General features: G+C 35.1%; 2 non-coding genes across 2 annotated transcripts; both read right to left on the reverse strand.

The window, feature by feature from the left end:
* Positions 1 to 7382: 7382 nt before the first annotated feature.
* On the reverse strand, positions 7383 to 7467 carry TRNAM-CAU. The gene is given in 2 exon segments: positions 7383 to 7418; positions 7430 to 7467. It is a non-coding gene; the product is annotated as a tRNA-Met (tRNA).
* Positions 7468 to 17183: 9716 nt separating this feature from the next.
* On the reverse strand, positions 17184 to 17268 carry TRNAM-CAU. The gene is given in 2 exon segments: positions 17184 to 17219; positions 17231 to 17268. It is a non-coding gene; the product is annotated as a tRNA-Met (tRNA).
* Between the last annotated feature and the right edge of the window lie 6823 nt (positions 17269 to 24091).

A 24091-nucleotide genomic window follows, 5' to 3' on the forward strand; every position in this document is an offset into this window, starting at 1 on the left:
ATCACTAGAACAAACTTCCATTTTGGATGACTATAGGAAATTAATTAAGAGCGTGTGATCTTCCCCATCAGAAGGGGCACAATCTTATTAATGGACTTAGTGTCAAGTAATGGTATACACTTAGACACGTCTAATAGTATCCTCCCCATCGGAGTCACTGCTATTATTTGTGTGACCGAAGGAAACCAACTATTAATTTTATTTGTCAAAAAGTTAGGTTGACAAGATAATAAAATTAATGGGTCATACCCTCCTTTTACAAATGTTGAATTTGTATACGTCCACATTATCGTGGCATAAAAAATTCACGGTGTTTTGAGGTGTTGGTTAATTTAAAATAGTATTGTTTGAGGAATCAATATTATTCTAAATGTAGAGTCCTGACCAAAGTTATTTTTGTGATTCTTAGGATGACTTTCAACCCACTGGCCATTATACTGAAAGAGAACAAACTTACTGGACCCAACTACATAGATTGGAAAAGAAACCTGGACATTATCCTTACTGCTGAAAGCTATAAGTTTGTACTGACTGAGGCTTGCCCTGATACACCTGACGGTGACTCTACCCCAGAGGAGATTGAGTATCATAAGAAATGGGTAAAAGCTGATGAGATAGCGCGGTGTTACATTTTGGCATCAATGTCAAATGTATTGCAACATCAGCATCAAGATTTACCAACAACTTATGATATAATGAACAATCTCAAAGAACTCTTTGGGCACCAAAGTCGGATTGCTAGGCAAGAGGCAATGAGAAAATTAATGACAGCCACCATGTCTGAGGGAACACCCGTAAGGGATCATATCCTCAAAATGATGGCCTATCTAAATGAAATACAAGTTCTTGGAGGAGAAATCGATTGGGAAACTCAGGTAAATATAATTCTCCAAATGCTACCCAGAAGTTTGAGCAGTTCCGCCTGAACTATAACATAAACAAAAGAGAGTATACGTTGGCGAAAGTTCTGACAGAACTACAGGCAGCAGAAGGTATATTTCGTCAAAGTTCTCAGATTCACTATGCTGAAAATGGTTCTACTTCTAAACCGAAAGGCAAGAAGAAGAAGAAACAGGTCTTTCCAGTAAAGAGAGTGAATAAACCTCAAGGACAAAAAGCTGGAATGAAGAAGCCGAAAGGCAAGTGCTTCATTTGCAAGCAGACAGGGCATTGGAAGGCGGACTGTCCTCGTAGGAATCAGAACAATAAAGGTATATCTCATGCTCTAGTAGTTGAAACATGTTTAGCGGTGTTATCTACCAGCACCTGGTGTGTAGATACGGGAGCCACTGATCATGTCTGCAATTCTTTGCAGGGGTTCCAGGAAACCCGACGACTATTTGATGGAGAGATAACTGTCTACATGGGCAATGCTACTAAGGTAGCGGCTATTGTAGTGGGAGACGTCTACTTATCATTTGATAGGAATAGGAAATTGGTTTTAAGAAATTGTCTTTATGTACCCAGTTTTAGAAAGAATTTAATTTCAATTTCTAAACTGTATTTGTATGGATATTCAGTTTCCTTTAGTAACAATGTGGTTATAAAGAGAAATAAATTGATTATCTGTTCTGGTGCATTGGTTGACAATTTATATACTTTAAATCCAATTTCTCCCACAAAGAAAAATATGGAAATTAATAACACATCTTCTAACTCTAATAAGAGAAAAGAACCTTCGGAAATGAACCAAACGCATCTTTGGCATCTAAGGTTTGGTCATATTAACTTAAGTAGGATTCAAAGGCTTGTAGTCGATGGACTCTTGGGTCCATTAGAGTTGGAAAACTTTCTAACATGTGAATCTTGTTTAGAAGGTAAAATGACCAAGAGACATTTTAAGGCCAAGGGGTATAGAGCTAAAGAAGCGTTAGAATTGGTTCATTCTGATTTGTGTGGTCCTATGTCTATCCAGGCTAGAGGTGGTTTTGAATATTTTGTCTCTTTTATAGATGATTATTCAAGATATGGATACATTTACTTAATGCGCCGCAAGTCTGAGTGTTTTGATAAGTTCAAAGAGTACAAGGCTGATGTGGAGAAACGTCTAAGTAAAAGTATCAAGACACTACAGTCTGATCGTGGTGGCGAATACCTCTTAGGAGAGTTTAGGAATTACTTATCAGAGGCCGGGATTCAATCCCAATTGTCCGCACCTGGTACACCCCAACAAAATGGTGTGGCAGAATGAAGGAATAGGACTCTTATGGAGATGGTTAGATCGATGATGAGTTATTCAGAATTACCAAATTTGTTTTGGGGATACGCTCTGGAAACAGCAGTGCACATTCTGAACTTAGTACCTTCTAAATCAGTATCTTCTACTCCCACAGAATTATGGAATGAGCGGAAGCCCAGTCTAAGACATTCGAATTTGGGGTAGTCCAACACATGTGCTGAAACCAGATGCTGATAAGTTAGAATCTCGTACAGAAGTTCATGTGTTTGTGGGTTATCCCAGAGGAACGAAAGGTGGTTTATTTTATAGTCCTAAAGACCAGAAGGTCATTGTTAGCACCAATGCCCAGTTTTTAGAAGAAGACTATATAATGGATCACAAGCCCAGTAGCAAAATTGTTCTAGAAGAACTTAGAGAGGACACGTCTACTTCAGTACCAACAGTACAAGATGAAGTACCACAAGAGACTGCAACACGTGTCACACATGATACACAACCACAGACGGTGCCTCGCCGTAGTGGGAGGGTTGTAAGGCAGCCTGAGAGATTCATGATTTTGGGAGAGTCTTCGGACTTGATCCCAGGTAAACATGAACCTGATCCCCGGATATATGATGAAGCACTCCAAGATATAGATGTAGTATCTTGGCAAAAGGCAATGAATTCCGAAATAGAATCTATGTATTCTAATAAGGTCTGGGAGCTTGTAGAACCACCTGATGGTGTAAAAGTCATTGGATGCAAGTGGAAACATTTATTTGTTTAAATAAAAGAATCACATTGGTCAATATCTGCATTTATTTGTTAAATGTAATTGTTCAATTAATTTATATAGTAGACAACATGGAGTGTGGTGTCACACTCAGAAGATCATGTTGTCGGTTCTCTATAAATTATAAACAAGTTGCTCAAGACTAAAATGGAAAGGAACAAACCATCAGAATAGTCGTAGTGTAATTAAGTATTAGTTTATCTTGACTAATAAATTACACTAATACACTTTAAGTGTATTGAGTAGGACCATTTAGGTAAGTTCTTTTTGTACTGACTTAGTAAAAGTACTAGACTTTAGTTATTATGGAAGTGTGTGCTCTTAATCCTAATATAATAACAAGCACATATATTTAATATTTATTTCTTTAACTTATCAAAGGGTGAGGTTTAGCTCGATAAATCAATATACCCGATAAGTTGGAAAATGATATTACTTATAGTGTGTGATGTTGATTATAGAAGGAATCTGTGTCCTAGTTATCTAGGTTGAGAATGTCCTCAAGAGAAACTTATAAGGATTGCCATGTTAAACCCTGCAGGTGGACCTAGTCCGACATGACAATGAAGTTGAGTGGTACTACTCTTGGAGCTAGATATTAATTAAGTGAGTTGTCAGTAACTTACTTAATTAGTGGGCATTCGTAATCTTAAACACAGGGAGACTAACACACTCATGATAAGAAGGAGCCCATAATGTAATTTGGGATTGGTGTAGTAGTGCGGTAATAACTCTCTAGTGGAATGAGTTATTATCGATGAATTTGAGTTGTGTGTTCGGGGCGAACACGGGATACTCAAACTCATTGGAAGGACAAAACCAATTTCTCCTCTAGGTCCCTGTCGTAGACTCATTAAAGCCTCAAGTCCATCCAAAGAAAGGCCCGTCTTGGTGTCCAAAAAGGGGGTCGGCCACATCTCCTCTTAATAGGGCCGACCCTATTGCTTGGTGACCAAGCATGTAGGGGCCAACCACAATTATTTCAAATAGGAGGGGTGTTTTGAATTTTTTTAAAATTTTCTCTTTGTAGAAAACTATAAGTTTTAAAAGAGAGATTTTAATTTTTAAAATTATCCCTATTTGAATTAGGCCACATGTTTTAATAGAGTTTTAAAAGTTTTAAAACTTTCCTTTTTTAACCATCCTTATGGTTTAAAAAAAAAAGGAAGATAAGTTTTAAAATTAAAATTTTCTATTATCATGTTAAAAAAGGAAATTTTGTTAGAGAAGTTTTAAATTTTAAAACATGGTTTTAATTTTTTAGAACTTTTCTTTTTTTAACTCTAGGAAAGAGAGCATGTAAAATTTTATAAGAGTTTTTTCTTCTTGTAAAATTTTATAAAAAATTATTTTTCTTTCCTAAATATGGTGGTCGGCCACCTTACTTGGTGCCCAAGCAAGGGGTCGGCCAAAACACAATCCTAAATCAAATAAGATTGATCATAACCATTGATTGGTGATTGATTCAATCAAGAGGAAAGAAAAGGAAAAATAAAAAGGAAAAAGGAAAAACTCTTGGATGATTTTATTTTTTGTAAAAGGTTTTTCCTTATTTGCCTTGGCAAGTAATATAAAAGAAGGGGTGAGGGGGCTTCATGAGATACAACTCTTATTCTCTTGCTTGGAGATCTTTTGGTGGTCGGCCCTCTCCCTTCTCCCTTTCCCTTTGCTCTCTTCTCCTTGGTGGTGGTGGTGGACGGATTTTAGAAGAAGAGGAGGAGGCTTTTGGGTGGTGTACATCTTGGAGGATCGTCGCCCACACGACATCCAAGGCGAGGCGAGGAATACGACAGAAGATCTTGAGGTCATTAGCTTACAAAGAGAAGATATAACTAGTAATTTTCTTCTGCGTCATATTAGTTATTTTATTTATAAGAATTCTAAATACAAGAGGCAATTAGATCTAGTTTTTCGAATTTATTTTTTGAGTTTGTGTTTTCTTCTTTTTCGAATTTGTGATTCGATTGTTCTTTTTGGTTAACCTAGAGTTATTTAAGGAAATAAATATTAGCTTTCCTTAAAAGGCTTTGCCTAGGCGATGGTGGTTGCTCCCATATCCAAGAAGGTCATGTGCCTCGCCATGCAGTCCTGGAAGCCAATTTTGGAAATTAATATTTATGGAATTAATAACTTAGGTAGATTTGAATCAATAGTATTAAGTTCCGCTTGCGATTCAAATCTAAACAATTAAGAACAGATAAGTTAAATTTGTAGTCAATGATGTTAAATTCCGTCTGCGATTCTTAATTTAACTTCTAAAGAACACAATAGGTTATTTAAGGAAAGGTTCGACACTTGTACAAAATTTTTGTACAGTGGAACCGGTACGTTTTCCTAGGACTAACCAACAGGCCCTTATATAGGCCCATTCTGGGCACCTAGAACCCCTTCGGGCGCCTGGACCGTTGACGTGGGTTCGGCCAGTCGCCGCGCTCCAACTCAGCTTCGGGATAACTTTTCTAGTTCGGGCGTCTAGACCAGTTCTGGGCACTCGGACTGCCCAGGTGCTTGGCACCTGCCCGGGCATGGCTGGTCCGGGCGCTCAAAGCAACTCTAGGAGCCTGGAGTCCGGGCGCTCGGACTCCCTTTTTTCTAGCATTCTTCACTGCAAAAAAGGATTAGTCCAGGAAACCAAAAATATGTTTATCCTGTAAAACAAAGTTAACATAATACAACAGGATAATAGTTGTAATTAGATCATATTTCCTCGAGACCAAGATCTAGTTAAGGTCTTAACTTAGATTTTCCTAATGGACCTAAGTTGGATCGACGCCTATAGTTCCCTCAACTGGGAATGCGTCCTCACTAGATCTCTCCTTCAGTTGCTTACCTCTTACTTACCAATTGCAGTCACTTGACTTGTCTTTGACCTATCAAGTCTTCCCATTAGTTGCCAGGTCCCGCGAACCCAACTGGACTTTCCGCTAGATATCGGATCCCATGGATCTATCTGGACTTCACACTAGCTATCGGGTCCCGCGAACCTAGCTGGATTTGAGCCTGGTGTCAGGTCTTTCAGATCAGCCAACTCCTCTATACTTGGTAGAAAGGTTAGACAAACAACATATCTAACTTTAATTCCCTTATCATTTATCAAAATATGAGTTAGATCATTAGTGCAAATTGCACCAACACTTCTTGCCTATGACCTGTCCCAATCAGGCTCTAAGATTGCGGGTCTTGAACATAACAATTGGATGAAGAAAAATAGACTAGATACCCAGACTCACATAATTGACTATCATAAACAAGATTTAAAATAAGACTTAATATAATAAATATTAGTAAGAGATAAAAAAAGATGTAACAATTGAACCAATACCTATTAATGTCATAGAAGTATCATCACCAGTCACAATATATATAGATGAACGGAAGAAAACGAAATCTTTAAATTAGATGATATATGATGGGAGATATCAGAGTCCAAAATCCACAAGGATGAAGATATACCTAAAATACCAGATGATGACAAACTTATATGAGAGAAAGCTGACATGACAGAGGGTTGACTGTTGAAACTGCTCTAATATATATGACTTAGATTTACATGAAACATCTGTACGACCAAGCACAATGACAAAACAAATAATGCTCAGAATAATTAAACTGTAAGAACACGTATTTGTACGATCCGTAAAAATTGGTATCAGGATGATTCGTAATCACACGAAGAATCTGAGATAGAGAAGGATGTCGGCGTAAAATCAATAGAACAGGGCGTCGATATCGAAATCAACAGAAAAGGATGTTGGTGTTGAAATCGGCAGCACAGAGCACCGATATCAAAATCGGCAGAAAAGAGTGTCAGCGTCAAAATCAGTAACACAGGACATTGGCACCAAAATCGACAGCACAAGACGCCGAGGCTGAAATCGACAGAAAATGATGTCGGCGCTAAAATCGACAAAAAAGGATATCGGCGTCGAAATTGATAATAGCGGTAGAAGATGATAGCGACAATAAAAAATAATAATATGGGATATAAAAAAAATTAGGTCTGATATTATATAAAAAATAGGAAAATAAAGTTAATCATATTATTGAATCTAAAACAAACCTTAAACGGTAAAAAGATGCTATTGTCCCAAAAACTATAAATATATATAATCGAACCGGGTTTAATTTAGATAAAATGATAAGTATTTATCACAAATATATATAATCGAACCGGTTTAATTTAGATAAAATGATAAGTATTTATCACAAATATATATAATCGAACCGGTTTAATTTAGATAAAATGATAAGTATTTATCACCGTATCGACAGGAAAGTTGGATATTTAAAAAATAATTGTTGTAAAAACTGTCTAAAATTATGTTATGCTTAAAAGGAACAGATGTGCTTAAAATTATGTTGTTTTGAGCTTTTAAATCAAAATTGAATAATATTATATAATAAAATCCAAGGAAATACAAAAAAACACATTGGGGTGAGAGAGGCTCGAACTCTCGACCTCAGGATTTCTCAGGAGCTATGAGACCTACGCGCTAGCCAACTGCGCCACCACCCCAATGATTTGAGTTCTATTTTAATTAATACAAATAAAATAATTATACATAAGATTCTATTGGGCATTTTATAACAAATCGGCCGCAATCTGGTCTTCATAAAGATGACAGGTCGTCATTTTTTTTTACTGGTAGTTAATACTTAATTACCTTTGCAAGAGGCTGGATGTTTCGGGGCAGGGATCCGTCCAGGATCCCTGGAGACAGGATCTTTTTTTGGTCCAGAATTTTTTGGATCAGATGATTTGGCCTCGATGTTTTGATCCTATTTTTGCAATATAGAGAATGGAGGATGGTCCTTTTTACATAAAGTAGATGGTTTTTATTTATTTTATAAGTGGAGATTATTTATCCCATTAATATATACAAAAAAAAGTTATTATCTGTATTGTAAAAAGTGATCCAAAGAATTTTCCCTTTGTAATTCATAAAGATGGTAAGTCATCATTTTTTATAGTTAATACTTAATTACCTTTGTAATTAGGGCCTTAAATGAGATATTTTCTTTTATCGTTTGAAATTTTTATATTTTAAAATTTGTTTAGGTGAGTATTAAGTTTAATAAAAGAAATTTATTTGTTATTTAATTATTTTTTATTTATCAGGGTGATAAGAATTTTTTTAATAATTAAAATTGTTCATAAATTTTGCTCATGAATAATGAAAAGTTCATAATTTCTATTCATTTTTATTTTTTTTAATATCATGTATTCAGATTTTATAATTGACTATAGACGGTCCTGCCTCATATTAGTAAATCTAAGAAGTACACTTGACATGTCACTCCCAACTTTTCTAGTAATTTAATCACTATAGGATTACGATGCATGAGATTATTTAGAAAAATGCACTTGGCTTCCTACCACTATAGTAAACTCTGATGGACTAACACAATTTTTATTAATGAATATTAACGAGATAATATATATATGTTTAACTTTATTTATTTAATTTAATGAGTTATTCAAATTTCTTTACTTTGTATTTATTAAACTAATCGAATATAAAGAAATTCTTACTAAAATTGGGCATCAAAATTATTTATGAATATTAGATTTGTTTAAATCTTGATATTTCCTGATGTGGAGAAGTGGCTAAAGGATAATTCAAATCAACTAGGATAATCAGTTGAGATTGCCTTTTGTTCATCAAACAACTCGATAAAAACCAGTGTCTTGAAGATAAGATGCTAATAACTGTGTTGGTTCTTTGTGTCGACATCTTAGAATTATAATTATGTTCCCTCTTGAGTAATAGTTATTTTGGCATCGTCAAATAATAATATTTACGTTGTAATAATTATGATTTCATAATCGCTACAACACAGATTTATTTTGTTTAATAATATTTTTATTATAGCAGTTATGAAATTGTAATTACTATAAAATTTTAAATATTGAACCGGGTATAATTAGGTGTGCAAATGAATTGAATCGAACTGAATAATATGAAAATATTGATATTTGAGTTCGAACTCAAAAAAATATATGAGATATTTGAATTTGATTCAAAACTTGAAAAAGACCATTAATTTTGGCTTGAGTTCGGTTTGAAACAAAATTCAAGCTGGAGTTCGGTTCGAATTGTTTGAACCTTGACTCGTGTAGAATCAAATTATACTTCGAAATAATTTAAATTTGAGTTCAGTTTTAATTATTCAAATATTAATGTGAACATATTTAAATTAAAATTATATAAAAATAATCAAAGTTCTATTTGAGTTCAGCCCGCGAGCAACATGTGGGTAATCAAATAAAATATTATGAGTTCGAATTCGATTAAAAAAATTATCGAACATGTTCGAATTTAACTTGAATTCGATATTTTCGAATATGAATCAAATATTTTTTGAACCGGTTCGAAAAGCTCATGAGCATGTTCAATTTGCTTGCACCCTTAGTTATAATTATGATAACAACTACGATTTAGTAGTTATTATGATGCGGAGTTGTTTTATTTATACAATGACTTGTTCATTTAACATTCATGACTACAATTTTATAGTTACTACCATATAAATTTATTTTGTTTAATAATATTTATATTGTAATAATTATGAAAATACGATCTTGTATTGTTTATATAAATCATTCATCAATTCAGGATTTAATGCGCATGGAAGAAAATAATAATGTCAAACAGAGTATAAGGATATCGGTGTCAATTTACATGATTGGATGTGATAGGATGTTTTTTAAAAAAAAATTAAAAAAGAGTGAAAAAACAAAGGCTCTTTTGACTTTTTTGCTAAAAAAACACCTATATATAGGGGATACCAATAATCTCGGACATATAACACGGGAAGAAGTTGTGAAGACCATAACGTTTAACTAATTTATGGCTCATTAAAAGATAACATCTCCAAACAACTTGTTAAACATGATTTGTTAAAGTTGATCAATTTTATATTTATATGTAGAAACCTTCACACTTGCCCATATGAGACTAGAAACTAGCAGAGGAGATCCTCTTGTCAGTTTTTGGGATCCGGCCCAGAAACTAGAATGGCAGGTAGGATTCTAAGTTAGGGCTTCTGCAACGCACGTTAAAGTGAAGCGTTAATGCCAACGTGTCATCCCTTTATTGTCACTGTAGCATTAACACGTTCAGTTCTTTGAACGCGTTAATACTTACAGATTTGGAAAAAAATAATAAAAATCAACATTAATACGTTCAAGTGTTAAAGGCATTGTGGATGCCATTATAGAACTCTTGCTTTAATAGGATTAGGAAGAGTTTAGATTGGAAAAAATCTCTTTCACTTTTTAGTCATTTAGCAATTGTCTATAAATTGATTATATAATTTATCTGTTTTTATATAATTTAGGGACCGAATGTGAACAACATCAACGTAATCATCTTTTTATTATAAAAAAATAACCTAAATTTGATGTTTTCTAATAAGAAAAATTAGAACGTGAAGAGAGGCCTGATCTCGATGATCGTATTCACTAATTTCCTTCTCAAAGTGTCAACAGCAACAGGTGCATCTGCATATTAAAAAACTGGTGACGACACCTTTTAGGTCTTGCAGTGTTATGACTTGCGAAAAGGATCCATTATGATTCTCGAGACAAGGCCAAAAGCTTCAACCTGTCTCAAAGGGAAAATCTCTGGACCAGTCAAGCAAAGCTGCATTTATTGCATACCATTTCAATTAAAAAAATAAAAAACTGAGAAAACTGGCAGGCGACTTGGGAAGTCTACGGGACTCTATCGATGTAACGGAGACTCGCCAGACAGAAAATGTCTCTTTGGTCAATTAACTTTTTAAATAATGTCACGAGTCAACATCCTGCTTGCATCGGTAAGGGTCAAGAATACGACATTTTCGTAAATCACATTATTGACTTTTATTAATACTCAAATCATCACACATCTCTATTTTAAACTATCTCCGCATATAGTACATATTAGTATTTTGCTAATTCTTTCGGATGAATATAGTGATTAGCATATAAAATATTATCATCATATGATCTAAAATTCGAATCTCGACAAAGTCAAGATAAATATCTCTCTTATGAACTAGTCACTATTCCAAAGATTAATAACCGCCCGTTATTTATTTCCTCCGTGTTAGTTCTAGGATGGATTGATGGGAGTATTGGGATGAACGTATTCATTTTTTATCATCATATTAATATTTTATTATATCTCGAGATGATTTAGTGATTAATATATAAAGTATTATTATTATTTGATCTTAGATCAGATTAACAAGGAGGTTAAAGATGAGCATCTTTTATCACTATATTAGTGCCTCTTATTATTATTCATGTTAAGATGAGAAACTATAAGGTTAATTTATAGTCTGTTTAGTGGTTAGAGTTTGATAAAGATTTTTTTTCTCATGGATATATCGGAATTAATCCTTTATTTTATTATAATAAATTAATCATCCTCTAAATAAACGGATATCTCGTGGGACTACACATAGTACATGTACATTAAAGAATTATGTTTCAATTTCGACAAATTAACTAATAATTTTTTTTTTTAATAAATGATTAATTTAAGAATGTTGGATTGATGAATCACTCATTGTTAGTATTTTTCGATTTATTCTGATCTATGCATGATGCATGGGTGACTGAGTACGATTTCGGATGTCTGAATCACTTCTGGGCACCTCGAGTCAATTTCGAGGACTTGAAGAGTCTGGAAGTGATCTAGGAGTCTAAAATTGGACTCAGCCATCCACTGTCGCGTACAAATCGGGTGTTCAGGTTAACACATATATATAGAGAAAAATGATACCCTGTACACATGGATGACTCTGTGGTCCGGACACTCGGAAGCACTCTCAGGTGCTCCGATTCACTTTTAAGAATCGAGTCGCCCGGGAATGCTTCCAGACACCCGGATCAGAGAGGGTCGTCTATGAATGTATATATATATATACTCAAGAGAGTTTTAAATATTGATACATTTAAGGTCAGCAGCCCACTAATATCTACTGATGACTTTACAGGCAATCAATTTAAATCATAATCAATCTCTTGTCTAGATAACCTACTATGGATTTATGAAATTTAGATAATTTAATATAATTTTAACATAGCTATTTAGGATTTTTTATATTTAATCAATAACGTTATTAATGTGTTCTTGCATATAAAAAAATAGCATTACCGATGGCTGATTCGATGGAATTACTATTCCGTTGGAAAAAGTACAAATAAGATATTCCATCGGTAATCTTAACTTAATTTGTCGATGATCACATTTAACGATTGCCGATGGAATAGAATTCTATCGATAATTACCAACGGAATACCTAATTTCGTCTTAGGGTATCAACGGAATATCTAATTCCGTCGGTAATTACTAAATGTCATTAATGACGGAATACTCAATTCCGTTGTTAATCATCGACGGAATTAGGTAGTCTGTCGAAAAATATCGTTTGATATTTACTGACGAAATATAATTCCGTTGGTATTCTGACAGAAATAAAAAAAAATTACATATTGCCTTCCTATTTAGGTCATAACATGTATATAATTTTTATACATAAAGAACCATCACAAACGATGACATTTTCATACATACAAATGATATAAAGTGTTTACAATCCATAATTACATTTCCAATTCATACATCCATACATTTTACAATCTAAATAGTATCTAAAATAATAATAGAAAACTCATATCTATAATAGAAACATTCTTATAAAAAAAATAATATAAAAAGCTACAATATCCATTCATAATCCAAATAGTACATCCATATCTAAAATTATAATAAAAATCCTGCAGAGAGTCAAATATGATAGATTTATATATAACTAAAAATATTTATATATATATATATATATAGCAATACAAAATTTAAATATTAGTATAGTAAATTATCAAAACATAATAAATATAATTTGCATGAGTTATGTATGATAAAAAATTTTAAGTTATGGTTGAACAAACCTCAAAAAAAAATAATGATCATGATCTGATAGATCCTGAGTCTCTTATGGCGGCAAAGGCAAATGACCTACGAACGCTCGTATATGAACCATAAGAGCATCATGATCTTGTTTTCGCTTTTGATCATCCTCGGCTCACTGCCGCTCAGCTGTCATCCACTCATTCATCTTCTGATCTATTGAGACAACTTGAGTACGTAGTTCTTGATTTTCTCTTATTAAAAACTGCATCTAGTAGTAGAAGAAGAAGAGGAGGAACCATCACGACCCCTAGGAGTCCTCAAACGATCAAATACGACTTTGGTTTGGGAGCCAAGGCCGTAGAGGGTGGAGTTTTTTGTCCGTCCACCAACAACATCATAATAAATATCATTTAGCGTCTTGGTGGATAGAGGTTGTGACTCCCCTCCATCCTCTGTTGGTGGCTGAGATGTCTGAGCCAGTCTATCTGTCATTTGATCCTGTATGAAAAAAATATAATATGAATATTATTCAATCTAATCATAATTACAAAAGTTAATAAAGATATAAAGTTAAATGTAATCAAGTAAATAATCTTATATTTATGACCTTCGATCTGAGATCGACAAATGTGTCATCTTTCTGCTTGTGGGTCTTAAGAAAGACCTCCATACAAGTAGGTTGGCGGGCTAGTTTGTGTTCTTGCATACACAAATAAGTCTGGGCGTTAAATACCAAACAGATATTAATCAAATTAAGTCATTCAGTGTAGTCAAACACTAACTGATGCTTAGACTTAACTTGACTAACCAAGTAAAAGCTGTTATCATCTGAATAATCAGTAAGTAACTAACTGATTAGACAGATTTTGTAATGTCAGGTTCAGGGGGAGATTAATTATTCTTCTACTTAGTTTAAATTATTTTTTACAAAATACCTCTTTTTAAAACAGGTCAAAACTAAGTGTTTAAAAATTTTAAAATTAGTTTTCAAAATTAGTTTTGAAAGTTAAATTTTTTTTTTAAATGTGCTTTATTGTTCAAATTTTAAACTTTTCAAATTTAATCTTGAAAATGACACCTTCTAGACTTGATTTCTGATTTAAACTTGCCAAACTCAATTTTGAAAATTGATTTTAAAACATTCGATCTTACTTAGTCTTGAAAATTGATTTTGAAAGTTCGATCTTACCTAGTTTTGGAAATTGATTTTGAAAATTAGATGTTGCTTAATTTTAAAAATTGGTTTCTTTGAAAAATTAAATTAATTTACACTTATGTTTGAAAATTTGAATTTCTGAACTTGGCTTTTATAAAGTTAGCTTTAATAAATTTATACTTGAAATTAGCTCTTATAAATTTATGTTTTCTAAAATTATCTTCTGAAAATTAATCTGCAAACTTATTACTAAGTTATTTTGCTAAATCAGCTAATTTTAAATGAAAATTATCTATTTTTAAACTCCCCCAAGCTAATCTGACTTACATTTCTAAATTTCTTTTACCTTGCATTCTTCATAAAGTTACCTTGCTATTCTATGTTATTTTTTTTTATGAATGTCAAAGGGGGAGGGTTAGGTGGTTAAGTTAGTTAAACAAAACAAACAAAACTTAAAAGCTAACTTAACAACTTTAAGGTTAAAGTACCTTATGCTTGTTTCTTACTTACATATTTATCACTAACTTAACTAGGTTGTCATTGCATCAAAAAGAGAGAGATTGTTGGTGCGGTTAGCACTAACGGTCTAACTCAAATTTTGATGAATGACAAAATAAGTTAAGTTAGTTTCGTTGTTATCTAACACTCTGATCGATTGTGCAGGAGAAGTCCAGACAGGTCGACGGGCTGACCTGATGTCTGGCACGAAGCCCAGCTAGGTCGACGGGCCGACCGGATAGCTGGCACGAAGTCCAAACGGGTCGACGGGCTGACCGGACGTTTGGCACGAAGCCCAGACGGGTCGAAGGGTTGATCGGACATCTGGCAAGTAAGTAAAGGTACGTCACTAGAGGGGAGTGACTGCGAGGTTCCCGAGAAGGGGACTTAGGCGCCGATCCGACTTAGAACCATTTCGGAACTCTAAGTCGAGATCTTGACTAGATTCCGGTCTCGGAAAGACGGAATCTAAGTCATACTTTATTTCTATTTATCTATAAATTGTGCTAACACTTTGTTTTGCAGGATATACATTGTATATTTGCCTCCGGACTAACATTTTCTTGCAATAAGGAATCTGCTGGAAAATCAAGGTCCAGGTGCCGGGAATGGATCCGAGTGCCCGGAGGTAAATTTTATCCCCAATGTCGCTGTGTCACGTGGAGTTCGCTGGTTGGCTCGGCTACGTCACTTCAGGGTGCCCCAAAGGGCTGCGGGCGCCTCAAAGCTCCTATATAAGGAGGGTCAAGGCTGGAGCTAAAATAACAACTCAGAACTCACAATCTGCTCTCTTGTGCTCCTGCAACACTGCGAAGCTTCTCCGACCACGCGCTCTTCTTTTCTTTATTTTGTCGATATTGTTGTTATTTTCATTAGCATTCCTGTAATTAATTTGTAATCAAGTTTTTCGAATTGCTAGTGAATTGCCTATCGAAAGCACCCTTGTGTGCGGGCCTTGGAGTAGGAGTCGACATAGGCTCCGAACCAAGTAAAAATAACTTGTGTTAGCCTTGCTCTTCTTTTGCTTATTCTTTTTCCGCTGCTTAACTCTTTACGAAAGTTTTCATGATTCAACACACAGAAGATGATGAATTTATAGATATAGAAGAATTGGCATTAGGCGATATATGATATGAAGCTCTAGAATCAAGGATCCAGATAGGGGAATGTATACCTGAGGTACCACTAGAGGGTAAACCTATGTGAGAAGAGATAGACATGGAATGTAGCTGAGATGCAAGGAGCTTCTGAAAATATTTGGTAAGGGCAGCACCACCCCCGCCACCATAACCATCACCACCACCACGAAATCTATCCGTTCAATCAGTAGCATAATTAACTCTAACCATTCAGCCATGAACATCCTTTCCATCTATACCACTAATGGCAGCAGAGGCTTCTTCGCTAGAAGTAAATGTCATAAATCTAAACCCCCTGGACCGTCCAGTTTCCTTTCCATGATAACTCGAGCTTCAACCACTTCACCAAAACTAGTAAATACTTCTCTCAGACTTTCATCATCTGTGCCATATGAAAGTCCTCCAATAAAATTTTTTGAGGATGACATCTACCTTGCTGCTTGAAATAATGGGCTGGAAGTTACAGATTTCTTCAAGAGGTTATCAATTCTATTTGCAAAAGGCATCCTTGCGTCGAGGATTCGTAGAGGTCGATAGCTCCACGCAGCTAAAACTCAATAGTCACATTTTTTGGTCGTCAGATAGATTCAAAGAACTCAAAATCTGATCTCCACCGTTCAAAATGTAGCTCTAGTTGTGAGGAACATTCTCAAAGTTTCAAGGCGATCCAACAGTTGAAACTCAAGAAAATACAATTCTTTTACAACCACCTCAAAGAATTCCAAAAATAAAACTATTCCATGATTCACTAAGAGAGGAGATGAGGAGATGGATTGGTTCTGATATCATGTGAACAAAGCAAAGAATGCAAATAGAATGTAAAAGACAACAAAGCGAAGGAGAGAAAGAGGTAGCCGCAAAAGGAGACTAGCAAATTGTATTGCAAACACTTAGATTTACAAAGGAAAAGTAAATATAAATAGACAATAAAAATAATAATAAAAGACTAATCTATCCTTATATAATAATAATTTATCATATACTAACATATTTGACTTGTTTAATCAGGTTTGACATTTGAGGGATTTAGGTTATCAAAGTCTGATTTATATATTTTGATACATTTTATTTATGAACTATCGAGTTACCCAATTAATTTTGAAAATTGATGGCCTTCTCTTAGGTTGTTCATCATATAAATTTGAAAGTGACTTCTTGCCCAACAATCTACTTAACACTTAGCTACTTATTCTTGAAACTATAATTATTATTATTATTTTCGGAGATATCAAAATATACATTTCAAGTTAGATAAAATGATTAGTATTAATCCATAGAAAAGATGGATATTTATCAATCAAAATGTAGATATAGTAGTGGGTATGATTATTTATAATATTTTTTTTTAAAAAAAAATATTATATAAAAAATATACTTGTAAGTAATGGCATAAAAATAATTGGGGTAAAAAGTGTTTAAAATTATGTTATGATTGAAAGGGAAAAAAGACGTAGTATTTCGTTTGTTGTTTTAAGCTTTTAAATTTAAAAAAAAAAAGCAATAATATTATAACAAAATCCACGAAAAAGGCAATTGGGGTGAGAGAGGCTCGAACTCTCGACCTCAGGATTTCTCAGAAGCTATGAGACCTACGCGCTAGCCAACTGCGCCACCACCCCACTGTTGACATGTTTGATCTTTTAAACTATAATAATATACAACTTTTATCCTCATGCTTCATTCGCGGAAGGAAAAATAATTGTACAGTCTTAGGGTTTAGATTTTTCATAACAGACCGGCTCCAATCTGTCCCCAGAAAGATGACACGTCATCATTTTAAAAACCGGTAGTTAATATTGCAATCCAGACAGATGACACGTCAGCATTTTTAACCTACAGGTGGTTTATCATTTGTAATCCACAAACATGATTGTTTGAAACTTTAATTTTGTCTAGGTGGGTATTAAGTTTAATAATATTTTCTTTTCATTTTTATCTATTTATATTTATTTGATAAAAGTATCTTGATAATTAAATTGATTCACAGGTTTTGTTTATGTATATTCATAAGATGTTGACCATCTCTATTCAATTTTTGTTTTCAAATAAGGTATTCAGATTTCACAATCACTAGTAGATGGTTTGACCTAATATTCTATCTATTAAGTAAATTCAGAAAGCACGGTAACTCTTGATATGACGCCCCAACTTCATTAGATGTTTAATCATCGTAGGTGTGCCCTGCGTGAAAATTAAATTCTGATTACTTAGAAAATGCACTCTGTTTCTTAGCATCCTATTAAGCCGGCGAGTTAAATAAGCATGTGTTTAATTTTATTTATTTATTTATTTTAACAGGCTATTGAAACTTCTTTATTAATTGATTTTATGTATATTGAACGAATATAAATAAATTTTTATCAAAGTCCACATTAAATTTATTTATCAACGTTTGATTTGTTTAAGTCTTGATATTTTCTTAATGTGGAGAGGTGATGAAAAGATAATTCACATCAGCTAGGAGCGGTCGCATTTTCTCTTTTCTAACCTTGACTAGTTAGATATGTATTATGATTGTTTTTCCTTCTTATCCATGGAAATTAGTTATATGCCAGTTACTTGTAGAGTTGTAGTTATGTTAGTTACTTGCTTCCTCTTTTCTTTTTTATCAATTTCTTTTAGAGAGCTTGGATAATTATGGTTATGTTAATTGTTAACTTTGTACAATTATTTTTATACAATATATCTACTTTGGTTGGAATCACTTTGCCGATTATTTCCTTTTATTTTGAATCGATCATTAAAATTTTGTTTTCCAAGTCAATAGAAATCAAGAAATTAATGGTAATGATGACTTTCATGAATCATAATTTTTCTGTTAATTTTATCTAAATTATATAAGGGAGAGATATACACTTATTTCCATAGGATATTGTTGGCAGTAACACCCACGTCGGCACGTTGTGACTTAGTTACAGTTACCTCTCACTTCTGCACTTTGTGCAGAAGTTTTAGGGACTGCACACGCACCTATATATGCGTGTGCGTCCAAGAGAAAAGGGTTGCTAGGTTGCTAAGTTGCTGAGAGATTGTATCTGTTGAGATTGTGTGTCTGGTGAAGAAGAAGAATATCCGAAGCAAGCATGAGAGAGATTTGGTTTGTGGAACATTAAAATTTTTTTCGATATTGTATCATGATTGTCCTTCCGACAATAAGGAAGAAGATCAATATATACCATAATTAAGATTTGAATTTTAGATGTCTAATTAACTACTATAATATTTTACCGCTGTACCATTGCCTAGGAGAAAGGCACCATGATAGTAACTTTCATTAATACATAAGTCTATTAAAAGAAATAAAAGAGAATTATCAGAATTGACCGGATCAAATCATCAAATTAAATCAAATTAGTTTTAGAATTATTCTAATAATTCTGTTAAAAGAGATAAAAGAGAATTATCAGAATTGATCGGATCAAATCATTAAATCAAATCAAATTAGTTTTAGGATTATTCTAATAATTCTGTTATAATTATTAGAATAATTCTCAGAATAATTTTTAGAATTATTCTGTTATTTATTAATTGGTTAATTGACCGAGTATTTGTTTAAACCCTATATATTGTATTATCTTGAGGGTAAGTATCAACAAACAATAAGATTAATTATTACTCTCCTATTTTATCTTCTTTCTATTCTTCTTTTAATATGGTATCAGAGCCATGATCCTTCGTTCCTTCTCTTTCTCTTAATTCTCCCTCACAAATCCTCTTCCCTTCCTTTTTCTGCCGCCGCCCAAGACAAAAGAGGAGTTTTTTTTTAAACCGCAAAACAAGACGACAAAAGGACTTCTCCTTTTGTACTACCGCCGCTGTCCACCAAATGCCGACCAAACCTCGATGTCGACAACAAGTGGTTGCTCCAGCCAAGGCTTCTATTTCCTCCAAAGGGAGTTTCTCCAGGCGAAAGGCCCCCTTTCCGGCGATCCAGTCTCTCTACAAGATAAGTTATTTTACTTTAGATGTCAAATACTCAACACTATCAAGGAGGCCAAAAACAAAATTCAGTCCGATGTCAAATTTGTCGCATCATTGGCCATACTGGAAATTTATGCCCTAAAAGATTTGATTACTCTCAGGTAAAATGTCAAATTTGTCACATCATTGGTCATCCTGGAAATCTATGCCCTCAAAGATTTGCCTCAAATTTCATTGGTGGTTCTACCGTCTCAAGACAACCGTCTATTTCACAAGCATATCCTAAAGTTCTCTCATCTGTGCCTACTTGTGGTAAAACCCCAGAGTTTTCATCTACTGATTGGTATATTGACACTGGAGCAACTCATCATGTCACATCGGATTATAATATCCTTACAAACGTAATGTCATATTATGGCTCAGATACGGTTCAAGTAGGCGATGGCTCAGGTTTGCAAATTGCTAATCTTGGAAATACATATATTCATTTATCTAATCGAACTTTTCACATGCGCAATATCTTTCATGTTCCATCTATCACTAAAAATTTACTTTCTACCCGTCAGTTTTGTCTTGATAACAATGTCATTTTTGAGTTTCATCATAATCATTATCTTATAAAAGATAAAGGAACAAATGCTATTGTGTTTCATGGGAGAATCAAAAATGGCCTCTACTATCTTCAAAGTTCTTCAATCAAAGCTTTTGTTGGTGAATGCACAAATAAACCAGCTTAGCATGCTCGACTTGGTCATCCTTCTCTTCATATTGTCCAGTCAATCATCAATAGGTATGGTTTACCTACTTCCATCACCTCCTCTCCATCTCATTCATGTAGGGCCTGCATGGAATCTAAAAGTCATAAGCTACATTTCTATTCATCCGATTATGTTTCTAATTTCCCACTTGAATTAATTCATTCTGATGTTTGGGGCCCTGCACCTATTTTATCTAACCAGGGTTTCCAATATTATGTTACCTTTATTGATCATTTTAGTAAATATACTTGGCTCTATCCTATAAAAAAAAAAATCTAATTTATTGGATATATTATGTAAATTTCAAAATCAAGTTGAACGATATTTTAATCGTAAAATACTTTCTTTTCATTCTGATTGGGGAGGCGAATATCAAGCTCTCCATCGTCATCTTGTCTCTTGTGGAATTGTTCATCGAGTCTCTTGTCCTCACACTCCATAACAAAATGGCTCTGCTGAGAGAAAACATAGACACATAGTCGAAACTACCTTAGCTCTTCTTCATCATGCATCAGTTCCACGTAAATTTTGGGATGAAGCTGTTACCGCTGCTGTATATCTCATAAATCGACTCCCTACTCCATTGCTCAATCATAAATGTCCTTTTGAAACGCTTTATAATCAAACTCCTAATTACACTTTCCTTCAAATTTTTGGTTGCGCATGTTATACATGGTTCGCCCCTACTCTAAACACAAACTTAACTCTCGTTCACTACAATGTGTTTTCCTTGGTTATAGCAATTTGCACCATGGTTATCGTTGCTTACATATACCAACTGGTCGAATTTATATTTCACGACATGTTACTTTTGATGAGACTCTATTCCCTATTTTAGTATCTTCTTTGATCTCTCCTCCAGATATAGGTGGCACCTTCTTAATACCACCTAATATTGTCAGAAATGATGGCATCCTAGGTCCTGCTCCGCTCTCCAATAACTCCCCTATACCATCAAAATCACCTCAGGATGCTGCCCTAATCTTGGAAGCCTCGTCGGTCAAAGATAATATGCTCTCTAGTTCTGAATCCTCGGATAATGCAAGTCCGTCATCTACATCACCATGTCAGCCTACTTCCTCATCACCATCAACAAGTGATTCAGATGATAATGCTCCTCATCGCATGCTTCCCATTAGTGACATTTATGAACGTTGCCCACCAAATGCGACTCAATATCCTCTTCCACGGGCTCTAGTGGTTTCTTCAAAATCTATTGAACCAACTTGTTTTACGTAAGCAAACAAGGATCCAAATTGGCGTAGTGCAATGGCTACAGAATTTGATGCACTTCTTCGCAATGGAACATGGAATCTAGTTCCACGCACTTCCTCAATGAATGTTGTGGGCTCTAAATGGGTATTCCGTCTTAAGTATCGAGTTGATGGCTCTCTTGAACGATACAAAGCTCGACTTGTAGCTAAAGGTTTTAGTCAGCAACCAGGTATTGACTTCAATGACACTTTTAGTCCAGTCATCAAGATTACGTCTGTCAGACTATTATTATCGATAGCTGTTAGTTCCAATTGGCTTGTACGCCAATTGGGCATCTCAAATGCATTTCTCCATGGTCATCTTGAGGAAACTGTATTTATGGAGCAACCACCTGGGTTCATTCATCCACAATTTTCATCTCATGTTTGCCAACTTAAGAAATCCTTATATGGTCTTCAACAAGCTCCTCGTGCATGGTTTTATCGACTATCCAATTGGTTACAATCTCAAGGATTTTCTGGATCAAAGACTGACTCGTCTCTATTTCACAAATATAATGATGGGTCTATGATATTTTTTCTTATTTATGTGGATGACATCCTGATAACCGGTAATGATCACAAGGGCATCATAACTTTATTAAGTCTTCTCAATCAAGAATTTCCTACCCGAGATTTGGGCATTGCTCGTTTTTTTCTTAGTATTGAGCTTATTCCACATGAGGATGACTATCTTCTCTCTCAGAGCAAATACATTACTGGACTTCTTCAAAGAGCCAAAATGGATGGAGCACGTCCGATCTCTACACCAATTGCTATAAACAACTCTCCATCTTCATCCTCTCCTGCTCTGTCTGATCCACAGATTTATCAAAGCATTGTTGGAGCCTTACAATATGTCACTATTACACGCCCTGATATTACTTTTGCAGTAATCGTGCTTGTCAATTCATGCATGCTCCAACTGAACAAAATTGGGATAATGTAAAAAGAATACTTCGCTATCTCAAAGGTACTATTTTGCATGATCTTCTTTTATATCGTCAATCGTCTCGAGATTTACATGCCTATAGTGATGCGGATTGGGCAAGTTCTCCTGAAGATAGACGCTCTACTAGTGGATATGCAATATTTCTTGGACGAAATCTTATCTCATGGAATTCGAAGAAGCAACCTACGATATCTCGTTCAAGTACTGAGGCAGAATATAAAGCTATAGCAAATACAACGTCTGAAATTATTTGGCTTCAATCACTTATCTCTGAACTTCATCTTGCATCAAATATTGCACCAAAAATTTGGTGCGACAATATTGGAGCAACATATCTCACAACAAATCCAATCCTTAATGCTCGTACTTGTTAGGACCAAAAGTAGCTAGAGGGGGGGTGAATAGCTCGTCGCGTTCGCTCGGTGCTCGGCGTTGCTTGTTCCTTCAAAGATGTGCAGCGGAAAATACAGAAACGAACACACAACGCTAACACGGTTGGTTTTACTTGGTATCCACCTCACAAGAGGTGACTAATCCAAGGATCCACACCAACACACACACCCTCTACTAAATAAAAATCTCCTTTGTGGTAACTACCAAGGGCGGAGAAGCCCTACAATACTCAATACAAGAAGAGAGGGAAAGGATACAAGAAATACAAGCTTACAAGCTTACAATGAGTACAAAACCCTAACCCTAGCTTCTCTTCTTGGCTTTGATCCGCCTCTTGACTTGGAGAGCTTCCAAGATCCTTCAAGAACTGGCGATCTGAGCTTTGTGAGCGCTGTGGAGGAGTTGGCGAGAGCTCTGGAGTGAATCGGAGAAGTTCTTACCGCAGCCATCGAACGCCTGCAGCTATAAACGACGCCAACGGTCGGATCCCGATCGATTCGAATGTTCCCAATCGATCGGGGAGGCTTTGGATCGATCCACGGATCGATCCAGAGCGCCTCTGTGCTCTGGAAGCGCGCCCGGATGATCGTGACATTTGGTCATAATCGATCGGACGATCGATTAGGCCACTGCTTTCACAATACTCTCCCGATCGATCGATTGGGCTTCGGTCGATCGATCCGCTGATCGATTCCCAACCTTGATTTGCCAAAACCAAGTCCTAAACCTCCCAAATCCAACATCCGGTCAACCTTGACCTGTTGGGACTCCTTCTGCCTAGCATTCGGTCAATCTTGACCTGCTGGGACTTCTTTACCAAGTGTCCGGTCAATTATTTGACCTGCTTGAACTTTTCTCCTCGTACCAAGTGTCCAGTCAATCCTTTGACCTACTTGGGCTTCCCAACACCAGGTGTTCGGTCAACCTTGACCCACCTAGATTTCCACATGCCTGGCTTCACTCACCAGGTCTTTTCTTCTGCCTAGCTTCACTCACTAGGACTTTCCATCTGCCTGACTTCACTCACCAGGACTTTCCATCTGCTTAGATTCACTCACTAGGACTTTCACCTAGCTTTACTCACTAGGTCTTTCACCTGGTTTCACTCACCAGGACTTTCCCACTGCCCAGCTTCACTCACTCGGACTTTCACCTTCCTGGCTTC

Source organism: Zingiber officinale, chromosome 7A (genome assembly GCF_018446385.1).
Source record: "Zingiber officinale cultivar Zhangliang chromosome 7A, Zo_v1.1, whole genome shotgun sequence".
Taxonomy (NCBI): Eukaryota; Viridiplantae; Streptophyta; class Magnoliopsida; order Zingiberales; family Zingiberaceae; genus Zingiber; species Zingiber officinale.